Source organism: Leptodactylus fuscus, chromosome 1 (genome assembly GCF_031893055.1).
Source record: "Leptodactylus fuscus isolate aLepFus1 chromosome 1, aLepFus1.hap2, whole genome shotgun sequence".
Lineage (NCBI taxonomy): Eukaryota > Metazoa > Chordata > Amphibia > Anura > Leptodactylidae > Leptodactylus > Leptodactylus fuscus.
In genome coordinates this window covers 47,888,523-47,905,609 of record NC_134265.1, presented here as the reverse complement: position 1 = coordinate 47,905,609, position 17,087 = coordinate 47,888,523, and the positions used below count along the sequence as shown (strand labels likewise).

Sequence of the window (17,087 nt, the reverse complement as noted above, 5' to 3'; positions counted from 1 at the left end):
TAGCCACATGTCAAGGACAAGATGGCAGACATATTTGATATGGGCAAGTCTCCCCGGTAACCGGTGCAAACAATAGCTGCAGCTTCAGCACAGTGTCGTAGTCTCCGCACCAGCATCCAAATTCATGCAGCCTTAGCGTCAATACCCTACAAGACATGTGCTATACCAGCTGCTGACACATAACCAGTGAGAGGCTGACATTACTCACGAATATGTGCAGTCTTATTGCCCTCAGTTAACATGGCCGCACAGGAACAGAGGCGGGCGGTGCTTACCTGTCAATCCACTGAACACGTCCTGGTATAGCGCACCATCTAGTGGTAGAGGACGGTATAGCAGGAGGCTTCTGATTTAGGGTTTGAAGGAAATAATTTGGAAGAGGAGACTGGTTTTATGTAGTCTTTTTTTTTTTTTTAAATAAATTCTTTATTTATAAGCAAACAAAGTAATGTGCAAAAACAAAGATCAACAAAACAAAATAACAGGTAGACAATCACAACAGAGTGATACAGAATAAACTGAAACACAGCTGAACAAGGCCGTAGTCATTAAGTCGGGCACAGAAAGGATGAGAAGGGCGGAGAGAAAGGGAGGAAAGGAAGGAGAAAAAAGAGAGAGAAAGAAAAAAAAAAGGGGGGGGGGGGGATCTGCAGTCAGTCCAACGTCCACCAAGGAGCCTCAGGCCACCAAGTCCACATGCGTATCTTGGAGAGAGGCAGTGAGATCCTTCATAACCCTGATACCCTCCACCATATGGACCCAAGGACGCAGGGAGGGAGGGAGGGAGGGCTGGGTGATTTCCACCGTGCCGGAATACAGGCCCTGGAAGCATTGAGCATTGAGGGGACTTCCGATAGGTGCGGAGAGGGAAGTCTGAGAGATGGAGCAAGAAAAAGGCCGGGGTGAATGGGAGGGAAGATTGAAAAACCTGGCAGAGCTCCCTGTGAACTCCATTCCAGAAATCCTTCAGAACGGTACACTCCCAAAAAATGTTCAGAAGGGTCCCCAACTCTGAACCACAGCGCCAGCAGGTAGGAGAGGAGGACGGATAAAATCGGTGTAATTTGGAGGGTCAAGAGCTTGTAGCCCGTCTCTTGGTACCTGCTGGCGACTGAACTTTTGTGAGCTAATTGGAGGATCCTAGTGCGTTGGGAGTCAGATAGCGATATGTTCAAGTCCGCCTTCCACTTGGTAAAGAAGGGAGGTCTGTAGCCTGGAGGAGAAGAGACCAAATGCAGGTAAAACTCAGAAAGGGAGTGCCGGATCGGACCCGACCCGGAGCAAGCCACATCGAACTACGTGAAGGGTCTGTCAAAATCCGAAGAGACAGGGAACAAAGAGAGGAAGTGAGAAAGCTGAAGGGCTCGCCACGGGTCTGGGGGGGGGGGGAGAGGTTTGGATCCACTGACAGCACCAGGAGCTGCTAGACCAGAAATGAACAGCCCTAAAAAAAACCTGGGGAATCCATGGAGAACTGTCGGGGACCTGGGAGGGGAAGAAAAAGAGAGAGAGAAAAAAAAAATGGTGGGGGGGGGGGGGGGGGAGTTTGAGCCCCGGAGGGGCTGAGATGTACAGGTACTAACAATTACTAACAAATTAAACTGTTCTGAATCCAGCTAATCCGGAAGTGGACAACACCAAACAGTGGGAGAACCCACTAAAGCAGGTCTCAGAGGAACTACGCAGTATACGCTCGGAGGGCTACCAAGCCTAACTAGCAGGGGAGAGAGGTAGTTCAGAAACGCGAAGCTACCCATTCCCCGAGCACCAAAATAAAATGAAGTTAAGGCAGGCAATGAGAGGGCCAGTCCCAAGTACAATGGGTGAGTCCGGGGGGACCCCAAAACAGCGGCCAGCAGGTCAGAATACGGTGCACCAGAGGATGGAGGGCCACAGGCCGTGGGGCACCCCAGCCCAGGGAGGGGGAAAAGGGGTGGAACACACCACTGGCAAACGACGCGGAGCTAGGTCCACGGCGGTCACCAACAGGGCAAAAGCACTTAGGAACAACATGACTAATAAGAAGAGAGAAGGACAAGTTAAGGTTACAGAAAGAACAAGGCATTTAAGAGTCCAATGATTAAGGCAAATCCCGAGGGGGAAGCAAGCACACAAAGAATACATCTCGTCAAAGAGGAGTCGGTAGAGAGTCCTAAGCCCGGCGCTGCCGGCGGGTCAGGGAAGAAGAGGAGGTACGGTCAGCCGGTGGAGCAGAGGCAAGAGAATATTCAAGTCAGTCCGGGAGGGACGGGTCAGGCAACTCCAGAAATTGTGCCAGGGAGGTTGCTTGGTCCGGAGAGTGGAGAGTAAAGACCGTCCCGTTACAGCGGACCTGAAGATGGAAGGGGTGACCCCACCTGTAAGTAGCACCCGAGTTCAGGATTAGTTGGAGAACAGGCTTTAGGAGGCGCCGCATGGCCAGGGCGCGGCGAGAGACATCTGAAAGAAGAGTCACTGAGCTGTCCAGGTAGGGGACCGTGCCTTGCCGCTACGCAGCTTGGAGGATGTCTTCCTTCTCTCTATAGAAATGTACTCTACTGAGGACATCACGAGGCTCCGAGGAAAAGTATCGCTTGGGGCCGAGCACCCGGTGTATCTGTCAATATTAATTTCCAAGTCCATCGGTCTAGAGAGAACCGTGTTAAAAATGGATGTCGCAATAAAACAGAGGTTGGCGGTGGGAACTGCATCAGGGATGCCACAAAGTTTGATGTTATTGCGGCACCCTCTATTCTCCTGATCGTCAACCTGGAGGAGTAGGTGTCTGTTAAACATGTGTTGGGTAGCCAAGGATTGTTCAACAGCCACCAGACATTGATCAATAGAGATGGTGTGATACTGCTGGGATGTAACTTGAGCCAACAGCGACTGGAGTTCTGATTTAAACCCCGCCATAATCTTCTCCTGCCTTTCCTCAACCATGGCCTCCAGGTCCGTCTTGGTGGGCATAGTGTGGAGGAGCAGCCAAATATCCGAAAGCTTAGGACGTTTGGGGCGCTGAGACAACGCGGAGGCACCCTGCTGAGAAGAATCGGAGGAGTCAGACGACAAAGTGGAGCGTAGGGCCGCTGGGGTTGCAGAAAAGTCCATATCCTGGCCGAAGGGTGCCGTAGCTGAAGAGGAAGTACCCCGATGCTGTAGTGGTGGCACAGTGGCAGAGTAAGATAACAGAACTAGGGTCCCAGGTGTCATAGGTGGATCTCTTGCATGGAATGAAGCAGGATCCACTGAAAGGGGCCTAGTAGAAGGCATAGGAGCCTGAGCTGTCAGGGCTTCCATAAAGGGGTATGAGCTCAGTGTGGCCAGTTGTGGAGGAGCCAGTGCAGGAGGGAACCCTGGAGGCTACGGGAGGGAGAACTGGGCCATCTGGGGTTCCACAGGCCTTTCATCCTACATGCCGGACCATCGCTTCAGAGGGATAAGGTAAGCGGGTCTGGCCCAAAAATCATTTGGGAATGCTGCTGGGGTCCAGGAGCTCTGCAGGGATACTTCTTTACGCCCTGGTTTTGTGTAGTCTTGTGCTGTTCACATTGTGCAGCAAATACAAGTGATAAATTCATGTTTCTTAAAGGTTCATGGTGCGGTAAATCAGCTTGGGCTCCCCTTTGCAACTTAGGGTACATGCATACTTCATGGTACACATTTTTTCACCATCAGGCCCGAGACAAGGGGTAGGTGGGAGCAGATAATTGCCTAGGGCTCCATCATACAATAGGCAAGAGGGGAGTTAACCGCAACAGCCATAGCCCCAGACCTGGCAGAGGTTGCACCTTATATATGACAATGCACCCCTCCTCATAATTGAGGCGCATGCACCATTGGGCTGGGCGTCTAGGAGGGAAATGTACGCCAGTTGAATATAATAGGATGATTGTACTCCAATATGCAATAGATACTCTGCTCCTAAGAGCCTGTACTTCAATATGCAATAGATACTCTGCCTATAAACCTCCAATAGCTGGCATCACAACACTAATTTGGCCAACAATTATTCCTGCATGTGTTTTCAGTGGGGACCAGGCAATAAGCCATTGTCAGACAGAGGTGCCAGAAGTCAGACCTTACCCAATTTGATGTTGATGGACCTATCCTATTGGTAGGTCATCAATAGGACACTGATGGACAACCAATTTAACACATTTTGTCCCTAAGGCTCTGATGATATTAAGTCATAAAGGACAGGATGACTGGCAGATTAAAAAATATGATGCCGTGTATACTGGGTTTTATTCAAAGTAGCTGTCCTTATTTCTGCATGTTTGGACACTGCACAGTACTACTTCTCTTGTCCTGTGTATGGACACTGCAGAGTATGACTTCTCTTGTCCTGTATATGTACACTGCAGAGTATGACTTCTCTTGTCCTGTATATGTACACTGCAGAGTATGACTTCTCTTGTCCTGTATATGGACACTGCACAGTACTACTTCTCTTGTCCTGTATATGGACACTGCACAGTACTACTTCTCTTGTCCTGGGGTTATGCTAACATGTGGTGGATAACTGTGCAGATATGCTGTGAGCATGCCTGACCACTGCAAGGATGCACAATAATACAATGATGTATTATGAGCGCTCATAGTAAGGCTAGGTTCACACCAGCACTTAGTTGTCATTTGGGGAATCCGTTCCTGAATCCACTTGAAAAATATGAAGAGAAAAGTCCTGCAAGCAAGACTTTTCTCTCCACATTTTTTGGTCAGAAACCGTGTGGAAACCCAGTTGACCCCATTATATAAGGTCTGCGGGGATCAGCAGGTAACTGCTTTTTAAGCTAATTGGGTTTCAGTTTTTGGGTCTATGTATATATAAGTATATATGTGAGCACAAGCTGTACAGTATATATGTGTGTGTATGTACATATGTCTGTGACTCTGCTAGTGACTGCACCTATCCTGGACCCAGATATGTCTTCTTTTTAGGACCCAACCAATCACTACCATTCTGAAATTATTCTATAGTGGACTGAAGATATGTAAGGGGCACAATGTACTTTATCTGCCCAGCGCATCCATTGCACATGTAGAAGTGTGCCACTAGGAAGTTCCCCACAAATAATACTGACTCAATTCACAAAAATGACCCATCCTTTCCACATGGAGTCCAGTGTTGCCCCTTTCAGCCTATAGTACCTAAACGTTTCAGTCTCAGGTTATCTACCCCTAGCACCTGGGTTAGGAAACCCTGTACTCCTGGATGATACACTTCATCTATTGATACATTGTAGCAAAGTATCAAGAAAGCAGAAATCTGAGGTCTGGTTCACATCTGTGTTCGATATTCCGTTTGGGGAGTCCACTTGGATGAGCAATGAAAGCACACATAGGGTATAATGGAGTTCACCCATATGGGGTACTTTTCTCTTTGTATGACTTTGTGCGGACACCGCGTGGAAAACACATGGACCCCATTATAGTCTATGGGGTCCATGTGCTTTTAGTGCTCTCCGCTTGTTAATGCGATCGGTATTCCGTACGGGGGGTCCACAAATAGACTCCGCAAACGGAATACCAAACGCAGATATGAGCTGAGCCTTAAAAGGATTGTTCACATGGGGTTAAGCCCTGTGCATTTTGGCCCTGATTCTGATGCGGGAACCTGAGGTCTGGTTTACATCTGTGTTCGGTATTCCGTTTGGGGAGTCCACTTGGGGACCCCCTGAACGGAATACCGAACGCATTCAAAAGCGATGAGCTATGAAAGCACATATAGACTATAATGGGGTCTGTGTGTTTTCCACGCGGTGTCCGCACGAATCATGTGGAGAGAAATTGCTGCTTGCAGTACCTTCGGAGTAGGCTCAAATGAATGGGCCAAGTACAGAGGGTGCTGCCGCGAGGCAGACACCGGGGCTGAATCAGCCGTGGAATCCGTCTGGAGAAAGGGCAGCTCATTTCTTTTTTCCGTGAGCTGGAACATACCGCTCACGGAAAAAATAAATCTAGCGGTCTACATACTGTAGATCTCTATTATTCTGCCCCCTCTTGCCCCCTATGAACGAGCCCTAAGTTTACACTAACTATTAGTAAATCTGGGCCAGAGAGTATTACAAAGTTGACGAAGAAAATCCCTTTAATAAATGTGATTAAAATGATATCACGGTAGCCGTATGCTAGAGAATAGAAGTATAACTTGTGAATGGAGAACAAATGATGATTTAATAATAGATGTAACCATGCATATCACAAGGATATGGTAAGGAACTGCCAGGTGACGGACAATAACGGGTTAACTGATGCAACTAATAGGGTAGCAGCAGGGAGGGAACTGTTCACACTGGACCTATTGTGACTAAGGGGTTGTGATTGTCAGCAAGACGCCTCCCTCTGACACTGTCAGCTCCACACACTCCACAGGCTGCTGCAGGTGTGCACGGTAAGGGATGCTGCTGCTGCTGCTGTCGCTGGCTGGGATGTGCCCGCTGGACCCTCTTGGCTCTGGAAATGACAGTGTTAAAAACTCTAGATCCTGTAGACGGTGACAGGAGTTTTTCAGGGTGACATCCTCATTATAATATCCTTAACTCTGTCCTTTCCAAAGTGCCTGACATAGTGACCGATGACAAGGGCCCAATGTCTCTGCCATATGGACTGTTCACCTGCCAAATACCTGTTATAGTGAAGCCCCATAGAGCCTAGTGTTGGTGGTGCTGAAGGGACTGCATGCATGTGATGCTGGGGAGCCTGTGTATGATGTCATTCTTGGAGAATACATGGCGTTCGTGGACCTGTATGCAGGCATGCTGCTTTTTTTTTCAGAAAGTGACTGTGCATTGCATAAGAAAAGCCCTGTCCTACTTATCTGTTGCAAGGTTGCTGTGTATGGCATGCCAAGTACATGAAGCCCAGGACGCTGCTGCATATCTGTATGTACATGAATGAGATCGTCAGGGGACTTGTCATGTTATGTTAGATATTATAGTATTGGTATGGGTACGTGATATTTTGCTCGCTGATTGTAATGTGTGTTGTTAGAGGGGATTCATTGGCTTCAATAGTTCTTAGGCCTCATGCACACAAGGAGCTGAGGCTCAGGGACTGCTGGTCAGGTCTGCAGATCTGTCCATCCAACATGTCCCTCATCATTCTAGGACAGGGGTTGGCAACCTTCGGCCCTCCAGCGGTTGTAAAACTACAACTCCCAGCATGCAGACTTGCTCTAACTCCCATGGAAGTGAATGGAGCATGCTGGGAGTTGTAGTTTCACAGCAGCTGGCGTGCCGGAGGTTGCTAACCCCTGTGCTAGGGTAATAGACAATGCAAGCAATTTGACACAATTACAGAAAGTAGGGCATGAACCCCAAACTGAAAAAAACACCCTGGGGAAGATTTATTAATATTGTCAAACTTTGACTTTGTCAGATCCCGTTTGTAGCCGTAGACCTATGTATAAATCTGTCTCGCTTTCTGACACACAAAAATTCTGTCTCACTTTCTGATGCGACAAAAAAATCTGTCTCCATTGCTCATCTTTAAGCTTACACCATTTTGAACTTGGTATAGTTTGTACCAAATAATCTCCACCATATTCGTACTTTTCTGTCTCATATCTTACGCCAGTCTTAGTAAACGGCCGCGCAGCTTCAGAAAGGTGTTAGAGGTCTGGGCAGTAGAATAGAAATCTAAGTAGGGACTGGTGTAGATTTCCATTATAACTCATGCCATGACCTTTAATAAATCAGCCTCAGCCCGTCCCACAATACCCATATTCGCAGAATGTGGTGGACACGGTGCAAATCAGGGCTTAAAGAGGACCTTTCACCTCCTGGAGCACATGCGGTTTAATACACCGCTAGAAAGCCAACAGTGTGCTGAATTCAGTGCACTGTCGGCTTTCCCGTTCTGTGCCCCCGGTGAAGAGCTATCAGTGCCGTTACCGTAGCTCTTCACTGTCAGAAGGGCATTTATGACAGTCAGTCAGGAACGCTGTTCTTCACAGTAGCGTCTATTGCGCTTTACTGTGAGAGGGGGCGTTCCTTACTGCCCAGCGATGACGGTGAGCGGTGAGGAACGCCCCCTACTCCAGATAGTACTTATCCATAGACAAGTACTGGGGGAGGGGTCATTCCTCACCGCTCAGCCTTATTGCTGGGCGGTAAGGAACGCCCTTCTCACAGTACAGCACAACAGACGCTACTGTGAAGAAGAGCGTTCCTTGACTGTCAGAAACGCCATTCTGAAGAGCTACAGTAGCGGCCCCCACTCTCCAAAAATCGCATTATTTATCCTGTATGGCAACACCATAAAATATACCGCAATGCACAAATTAACATATTTTGAACACTTTGCTTTCAGCAAAGCATAACAATGAAAAATTCTAAAAAGTAATACATATCAAACATTGGTACCAGCAGAAAGTACAACTTGTCCTCCATCAAAAATCCAGTAAAAAAGTTATAGGCGCCCAAATACGGTGACCCCAGAAAAATCGTTCATTTTCATCAACTGACGTTTTATTTGTAAAAGCAATAAAACGTAATAAAACCAATATAAATATGGTATCGCTGTAATCGCAATGATCTACCGGACAAAACTGCCATGTCATTATTATTGCTGAGTGAACGCCATAAAACAAAATGCAAACATGTATGATAAAATTGTGGGGGGTTTTAACATGGACCTCCAAAAACCATTAATAAAACTAATCAAAACTTTACAGGTGTCACAAAATAGTGGCAAATTAAAGTCATGCAAAGAATAAGCCCCTGACAGGAAAAAAAAAAGATGTGAATCGTGAAAGGTGAGGAGGGAATATATGAAAAAAGTTGGCGAGCATTAATATATCAAATACCCTACGTCCTTAAAGGGTTAAGTTTTTTTCCACAGCTTAGAGAATAAGAATCTGATTGCTGAGGGTCTGACTACGGAAAATGGGGGTCTCTAAATGTCATTAGTACTGTTGCACTAACTTAGTGTTAATAGGGTTACAGTAGTATTCCTCTCTTAGTGGTGACATGGCACTAGTATATGCTATTACATTAGGATGAGGGTACGTCCAACCTCTGGGATCTCTTCTGATCCCAAGAAACTGAAAAAGGCTTTCAATGCAACATCCCCTTTATTCTCAGGATCACTGAGGGTCCCTGTTAGGATTCTGCCTTGTGTACCGTGTGTACTGGAATCAGGTGCCCTGAAGCAAGATGGCGGGAAGGGCTTCGCTGAACTAAGTTTCCTGCAGCTGGGCTGGACTCCTGGTCACATGCCTCTGGTCACATGCCTTTTAAGGGGCGTGGTATCTTCTACACATTGCTTGTGTATTCCGTTGGAGTTTCCGCTGGCTGACCTCAAGCTCCTGGAGCTGGCTTTATCCCGCTGGTTCCCCATTCCTGCTGGGCCTTGCAGTCCACCTCAGGATCATCTCTACTTGCTGCTGTACCCCTGCTGGGCTCCCCGACTCAGTCACCTGACTACTCATCCTTCGGCTTAGCTGCTGCACCTGGCGACTCCGCTGCCCGCATGGAAGTGCGAAAGGTCTGCGCCTGCTGTCGCTGAAGACCCCGGTGCCTATTCGTCCACCTGGTCCGCTCTCCGGGATTCCCGTCCACCGACAGACTCTATCTGCCCTGACATCCATTTGACCTCTGCCTGGTTACGCACCGCCTTCCCGCTCTCAGCCAGCCCTCACTGTCTGCTTGTCTATCCTGTGTCAGTTTTGCAATAAAGGATTGAAACCGGACCACTGGCCTCCTGCGTATCCACTCATATCGTGACAGGATACACAAGCCATCATGGAGGTCGTCACACTTCAGTCCCTAGACGCTCGCCTGAAACAGGTGAGCAGTCTCACGCAGACGCTGGCTACGGAGGTCCAGGACGTCAAGAAGCGCCTGGCTCTCCTGGAGGTACAGGTCAACCAAAATGCGCAGCAGATTGGAACTGCTTTACAGGACTTAAGCGCTCGTACTCAGGCGTTGGAACATCACGTTTCCAGTGGCCCCACTACGCCTCCAGCACCAATTTTGCCTAAGTTGCCCCCGTTTCGCTTTAGCGGCGATCGGGACAAGTTCAGGGGCTTCATCAATCAATGCCATTTATATTTCGGCACTCATGAAGCACAATTTCCCACAGATCGCTCTAAGGTGCTGTGCATAATAATGTTACTAACCCACAAGGCCATCGCTTGGGCTAACCCCCTTATTGAGACAGACGACGATCGACTCAACAACTTTGATGAGTTTGTAGCCGCCATGACACAGATGTTTGATGACCCCCACCGGAGGGCTACGGCAGAAACCACCTTATTGGCGCTCAAACAGGGTAGACGTCCGGTTATCGATTATGTCATGGAGATCTGGAGATGGGCGGTGGATACCACGTGGGACACCAATGCCCAACTTCCGTTGTTCCGTAAGGGCTTATCAGGAGCTATGAAAGATGAATTGGCCCGGGCCGAGGCTCCTGACAAATTGGATGACTTCATTAATCATTGTGTCCGGATTGACGCCCGGATGTCGGAGCGCCGGCTGGAGAAATGGAAGGCTCTAAAGCGCAGTAGTGACCCATCCTCATGGGGTTTCCCAAGGGAGGTTACAAGCAAGCCTTCCCAGCGGCCGGAGGCCGAACCCATGCTGGTCGACTCCTTGCAGCATCGCGAGAGGAATGACCACCGAGAGCACCGGCTGCGGGAGAAACTTTGTCTGTACTGCGGTGATCTCAGTCACATGTTATTGAACTGTCCCATACGACCTCCTAAAATGGTAGCCGCGGTAGCTGATCACGAGTTATCAGATGAGGAGTCTGTCAGTTCAGATCAGAATCTACCATTAAACGCAATTATTCAGACTGTTTCCTCTATGCTGCCTCCTCCTCGGCTCGGGAACAAGAGAACGCATTGCCTTGTGTCCGTCCGCATTAAGAAGGGATCTGACTGGTTGGAGACATCGGCCATGATTGATTCCGGGGCCAGTGGAAATTTCATGGACTCCACATTTGCTGCTCAGAATAAGATCGGGATCAAGAAAAGACAGGCTCCTGTATTAATGGAGACGGTAGACGGTTCCCCCCTAGCTTCGGGTCCAGTGGATCTAGAAACAGAACCTTTACAGATCTACATCCCACCGGAACATAAAGAGACGCTGTCCTTCATGTTGATTACATCTCCTCACTTCCCCATCATTTTTGGGCTCCCCTGGCTTCAGGCGCATAATCCCTCAATTAACTGGGGAACAGGGCAGGTGACCTTTCCAACGCTGCCCCTAGTGAATGCAGCAGCTACTGAGGTACCGGCTGCCGAGTTAAATACTGCTGGTGTTCTCCCCCCGGAGTATGCGGACTTCGCAGATGTCTGTGATAAGACCAGGGCAGACTCTCTGCCTCCACATCGGCCGTATGACTGCCCCATTGAATTGCTACCTGGAGCGGCTATTCCATTTGGACATATTTACCCGCTTGCGGGGCTGGAATTAGAGGCCTTAAAAGTTTACATCGAGGAGAATTTGGGCAAGGGATTCATCCGTCCTTCCTCGTCCCCGGCTGGGGCCCCGATATTTTTTGTCAAGAAGAAGGACGGGTCCTTAAGACCGTGCATAGATTACAGAGACCTTAATAAGGTGATGGTACGTAACCGATATCCGTTACCCCTGATTCCCGAACTTCTAGAGAGGGTCCGGCATGCCAAGATCTTTACCAAACTAGATCTCCGGGGGGCTTACAATTTGCTACGCATCCGACCGGGGGATGAATGGAAGACCGCATTTCGCTCCCGCTATGGGCACTTTGAGTATTTAGTGATGCCATTCGGACTATGTAACGCGCCGGCCACATTTCAGCATTTGGCCAATTACATTTTTCGAGACTTACTGGACCGTTTCGTCATCATCTACCTGGACGATATCCTGATTTTTTCTGATTCCATTGCCGATCATCAGGAGCATGTCAAGACGGTCTTGAGGCGCCTCCGGGAGAACAAGTTGTATATTAAATTGGAGAAATGTGACTTCCACACGACTAAAGTTCAATTCCTGGGCTATATCCTTTCACCTCAAGGTATTAGCATGGACGATAGCAAGGTCCAAGCTGTGCTCAACTGGCTGATTCCCAAATCCATCAAGGAGATCCAGCGGTTCATTGGCTTTGCCAGTTTCTATAGATGCTTTATTAAGAACTTTTCGGAAATTGTGGCCCCTATCACTAAACTGACAAGAAAAGCAGCATCTTTTAGCTGGACTCCACAAGCCCAGGAGGCCTTTGACAGACTTAAGGACAAGTTCACATCGGCACCAGTATTGGTACACCCTGACCCGGCTCACCCTTTCATAGTCGAGGTGGATGCCTCCGATTCAGCTGTCGGAGCCATACTGTCCCAGAGGGTCGGGGAGAAGGAGTTGTTGCATCCCTGTGCTTTCTACTCCCGGCAACTTTCTGCAGCGGAACAGAATTATGATATCGGGAATAAAGAACTGTTAGCTATCATTTCGGCCTTTAAGGAGTGGAGGCACCTTCTGCAAGGGACCTCTCAGCAGATTATTGTATTAACAGACCACCGGAATTTAGAATTTGTGCGGTCCGCCAGGTGTTTGTCTCCCCGGCAGGCGCGGTGGAGCTTATTTTTGACCCGTTTTAATTTCTTGATTTCTTACAGGCCAGGCTCGCGGAACGGGAAGGCGGATGCCTTGTCCCATATGTTTGCAGAGGGAGCCACAGCAGAGGTCCCTACGAGGACGATTGTTCCAGATTCCAATTTCGTGGCGGTGTTGCATGATCGGGACCTGTTGAACAACATTAAGGAGGCATACGAGACAGACTCCTTCCTTGCGCAGCCATCTACGGACGTGTCATTAAGGTTCAAGAACCACGTATGGATGGTGGGGCAGCGCCTGTATGTTCCAGAAGGGGCACGCTTGAAGGTCTTGAAATTTCTTCATGATTCCAGGTTGGCCGGGCATACGGGAACTCAGAAGACGCAAGAGCTGGTCGGGCGATTCTTCTGGTGGCTGGAACTCCTAGGGGACGTTAAGAAGTATGTCCAATCCTGTGAAGTGTGTGCCAGGAACAAGGTGCCACGATCCGCACCTACGGGCCTTCTACAACCCCTGCCGGTCCCTTCACGTCCTTGGGGGTCTATATCTATGGACTTCATTGTGGAGCTTCCAGTTTCCAAGGGGAGGAACACGATCCTCGTGGTGGTGGACCGTCTGACGAAGGCGGCACATTTCATTCCTTGCACAGCGCTGCCATCAGCCAAAGAGACAGCGGATTTAGTTGTAGAAAACGTGTTTCGCCTGCATGGAGTCCCGGACGACATAATTTCTGATCGGGGGGTCCAGTTCACCGCAAGGTTCTGGCGGGCTTTCTGTGCAGCTCTTGGAATTCAGGTACAACTATCTTCTGCCTTCCACCCGCAGACCAACGGACAGACAGAACGGATGAACCAGACGTTGGAGCAGTACTTGCGTTGTTATATTTCACAGCTGCAAGATGACTGGGTCCAGCTACTGCCTTTAGCAGAGTTCTGTTATAACAATACACAGAGTTCTTCCACGAAGATGTCGCCATTTTATGCAAACTTGGGATATCATCCAAAGGTCGTGCCGAGACTGACTGTGGATGGTCCGGTTCCCGCTGTTTCGGAGAGGGTGGCTACATTGCAGCAGGAGCTGGAGGTCCTGAAACAAACATTGTTTGCAGCCCAGGAACGTTACAAGAGAGCAGCAGATCGACACCGGCGACCGGCCCCGACGTTCAAGGTGGGCGATGCGGTCTGGCTTTCCACCAAGAACTTAAAACTCAAGGTCCCATCGAGGAAGTTGGCTCAAAAATTCATGGGTCCCTACAGGGTCATGGCTCTAGTGGGTGCGGCGGCTTGTCGATTACGGCTACCGAAGACCATGAAGATTCATCCGGTATTCCACGTTTCCTTACTAAAGACCGTAGTTCCGAATCCTTTTCCTGGACGTACACCTGCTCCACCGGGTCTGGTCGAAGTGGAGGGCCAGGAGCACTTTCTGGTAGAGAAGATCGTGGATTCCAGAATATTTCGGAACCGGCTGCAGTATTTGATCAAGTGGCAAGGATACCCGTCTGAAGACAACTCCTGGGAGCCACCAGCCAACATCAACGCCCCTCGTCTGATCGCTCAGTTCCATCAGAGGTACCCTAGGAAGCCAGGTCCTGGGCCGTCCAGAGGCCGTCCTTAGGGTGGGAGTACTGTTAGGATTCTGCCTTGTGTACCGTGTGTACTGGAATCAGGTGCCCTGAAGCAAGATGGCGGGAAGGGCTTCGCTGAACTAAGTTTCCTGTTTCCTGCAGCTGGGCTGGACTCCTGGTCACATGCCTCTGGTCACATGCCTTTTAAGGGGCGTGGTATCTTCTACACATTGCTTGTGTATTCCGTTGGAGTTTCCTCTGGCTGACCTCAAGCTCCTGGAGCTGGCTTTATCCCGCTGGTTCCCCATTCCTGCTGGGCCTTGCAGTCCACCTCAGGATCATCTCTACTTGCTGCTGTACCCCTGCTGGGCTCCCCGACTCAGTCACCTGACTACACATCCTTCGGCTTAGCTGCTGCACCTGGCGACTCCGCTGCCCGCACGGAAGTGCGAAAGGTCTGCGCCTGCTGTCGCTGAAGACCCCGATGCCTATTCGTCCACCTGGTCCGCTCTCCGGGATTCCCGTCCACCGACAGACTCTATCTGCCCTGACATCCATTTGACCTCTGCCTGGTTACGCACCGCCTTCCCGCTCTCAGCCAGCCCTCACTGTCTGCTTGTCTATCCTGTGTCAGTTTTGCAATAAAGGATTGAAACCGGACCACTGGCCTCCTGCGTATCCACTCATATCGTGACAGTCCCAGAAAATAGACCCCTCACTGATCACAAAGTGATGACATATCCTAGCAATCCAATTGGATGGAAAAAAACCTTTGATGGGCCATCTAATTCAATGTTTTGTCCCTTTGACCTTGTTAAAGTTCTTGGTAACTGCTCTACACTCTGAATCGTAGCGGGTGGTTCTTGAGTAGGGGTAGTACCCTCATATGAAGTCCATAGCCATTAATAACTTTGCTGTGACTGTAAAATACAGCTTTTTTCCCACAGCATTTCTGCCACGGGCAAACCATGGTGTTTATGCCTTGTGGGGCCCAGCCTAAAACAATCTTTAGACTTGCTAAACACAGGCAGGTTTGGTCCATGAGATACAGACTAGATGTCGGCTGTATTTCCCAGACAGACTTGTACAAGGATCAGCATCCTAGTCATCTATGATACTAGGAGTCCCTGCTTCCCCCTCAGCTTAGCTGTCCATACCAAAGGCTTTCAGTACAGAGATCGCAGAGCTGAGAGGATGCTGAGACTCTTAGTATCATAGATGACTATGATGCTGAGTGTCCAGGTCCTGGTACAAGGTTTAGTTCAGGAAATACGTCTGACATGTGGTCCGTAGTTCCTGACTGATGTAAGCAGGCTTGGCTCATCAGCTTGGCTAAGTGACTTGGTTCAGTAGCTTGGCTCAGTTGCTTGGCTTAGTGGCTTGGCTTAGTGACTTGGCTCAGTGGCTTGATTCAGTAGCTTGGCTCAATGGCTTGGGGCTTGGCTCAGTTGCTTGGCTTAGTGACTTGGCTCAGTGGTTTGGCTCAGTGGCTTGATTCAGTGGCTTGATTCAGTGGCTTGGCTTAGTGAATTGACTCAGTGGCTTGATTCAGCGGCTTGGCTCCGCTCTATGCAAATAGAGAGAAATCTGTCATTAAAGTCATCATTGATAGGTAAGTATTTGAAGAGGAGCCCTATGCATGTGTGGACATCTCTTTTATGCGCCTCTTCTTGCCAACAAAAGGCAAACATTTTTTATTAAAACATAGGGGCCTATATATAACTTTCTAAAAGAAAGGGATATGGCATGGGTGGTGTGTTAGATTTATTATGAGGTGGCATAGTATTCACACGTGGCACAAATGCATGGCCCAGTGGATTTATGAAGAGGTGTGCGCCTTATCATAAATGAGGCGCACCCAGGGCTGCATTAACCATAAGGCCAACTGTGTATTTGCACCAGGCACTATAGTAGCGAGGGCCCCCTTTGGACAGCCGTTCATTTGCATTTGCTATTCTGCTATCCAGATCAGTGTATCCAGTCTGCCCCAACTCATTGGTGTCTGGAGTTGAAGACAGTGATGAAGTAGGGAGTCATCCGCTTCATGTTTCATCACCCAGCCACTGTCTTTGTGCCCAGTGTCCTAGGAGAAGGAGGTGCGATAAAGTGACATTACTTACATCTCATCTGTTGCTCCTTGAAGACTCTGGACCAGAGAGAGGAATGAACAGGGGAACCAAAAGCACCAAATCCACTGACTCTGACTCAGCTGGAGTTTTTTCTCTAGCCCCTGCTATTCCTGAGCCATCAATGCTGTTAGTTTTGGTGCCTGATATACTATTTAGTCTCTGTACTGTCAGGAGGGTGGTGTCAGGCAGGAGCAGACAAGGGGTGTGATTCTGAGCTCTGACACTGGTTGTCTCTGATTGGAGCTCTGAATCACACCCCCTGCCTGACACTGCCCTTCTGACATTACAGAGCTTAAATAGCACATCAGACACCAAAGCTACCTACACTTGTTACTCAGGAATGGTGGGGGCTAGAAAAAAAAATCTGTGCTGGAATCAGTGGAGTGGGTCCTATTCATTGATTCTTAGAACTTAAATTGGATGATGGGGTAAAACGTCCTCTTTTTGTGGACTTGTCAAAGTCTCAGCCCTTGGAAGAACAACTCTATTGCACATTAACCTTAATTGTCTATTTCTAAAACATTACAATCTCCCCATATTGCAGAAACAGTGTTTTTGACTACTGTGGAAATGCAGCTGAAAAAAATACTGCTTTTTACAGTAGCAGTAAAGTGAATAAGATTTCATCAATCTCATCTACACAAAAAGAAAAAAAGAGCTTAAAAAATGCTTGCGTTATTGAAAAATGCAGCATGTTAAGTTTACCTGCCGTGTGACATCACACAGACATTAAAGAGGTCCTTTTACCACCTTCACCAATTCATGGTCATCTCTTAATAGGCAATGATTTCAGCACAGTTGAAATTTTTTTCTCTAGTCTCCACCATTCCTGAGCAACCAGTGCAGTTAGTTTTGATGCCCAATGTGCTTTTT

General features: G+C 48.6%; 1 protein-coding gene across 1 annotated transcript in view; it reads left to right on the top strand.

Annotated features, from left to right (window-relative positions):
* Positions 1-6,335: 6,335 nt before the first annotated feature.
* The window catches only part of SGTB (small glutamine rich tetratricopeptide repeat co-chaperone beta), a 30,205-nt gene continuing 19,453 nt past the window's right edge, over positions 6,336-17,087 (top strand). Inside the window, exon 1 of the mRNA XM_075269914.1 lies at positions 6,336-6,376. The gene's annotated coding sequence lies outside the window, so the exon portion shown is untranslated. The remainder of the gene's footprint in view (positions 6,377-17,087) is intronic.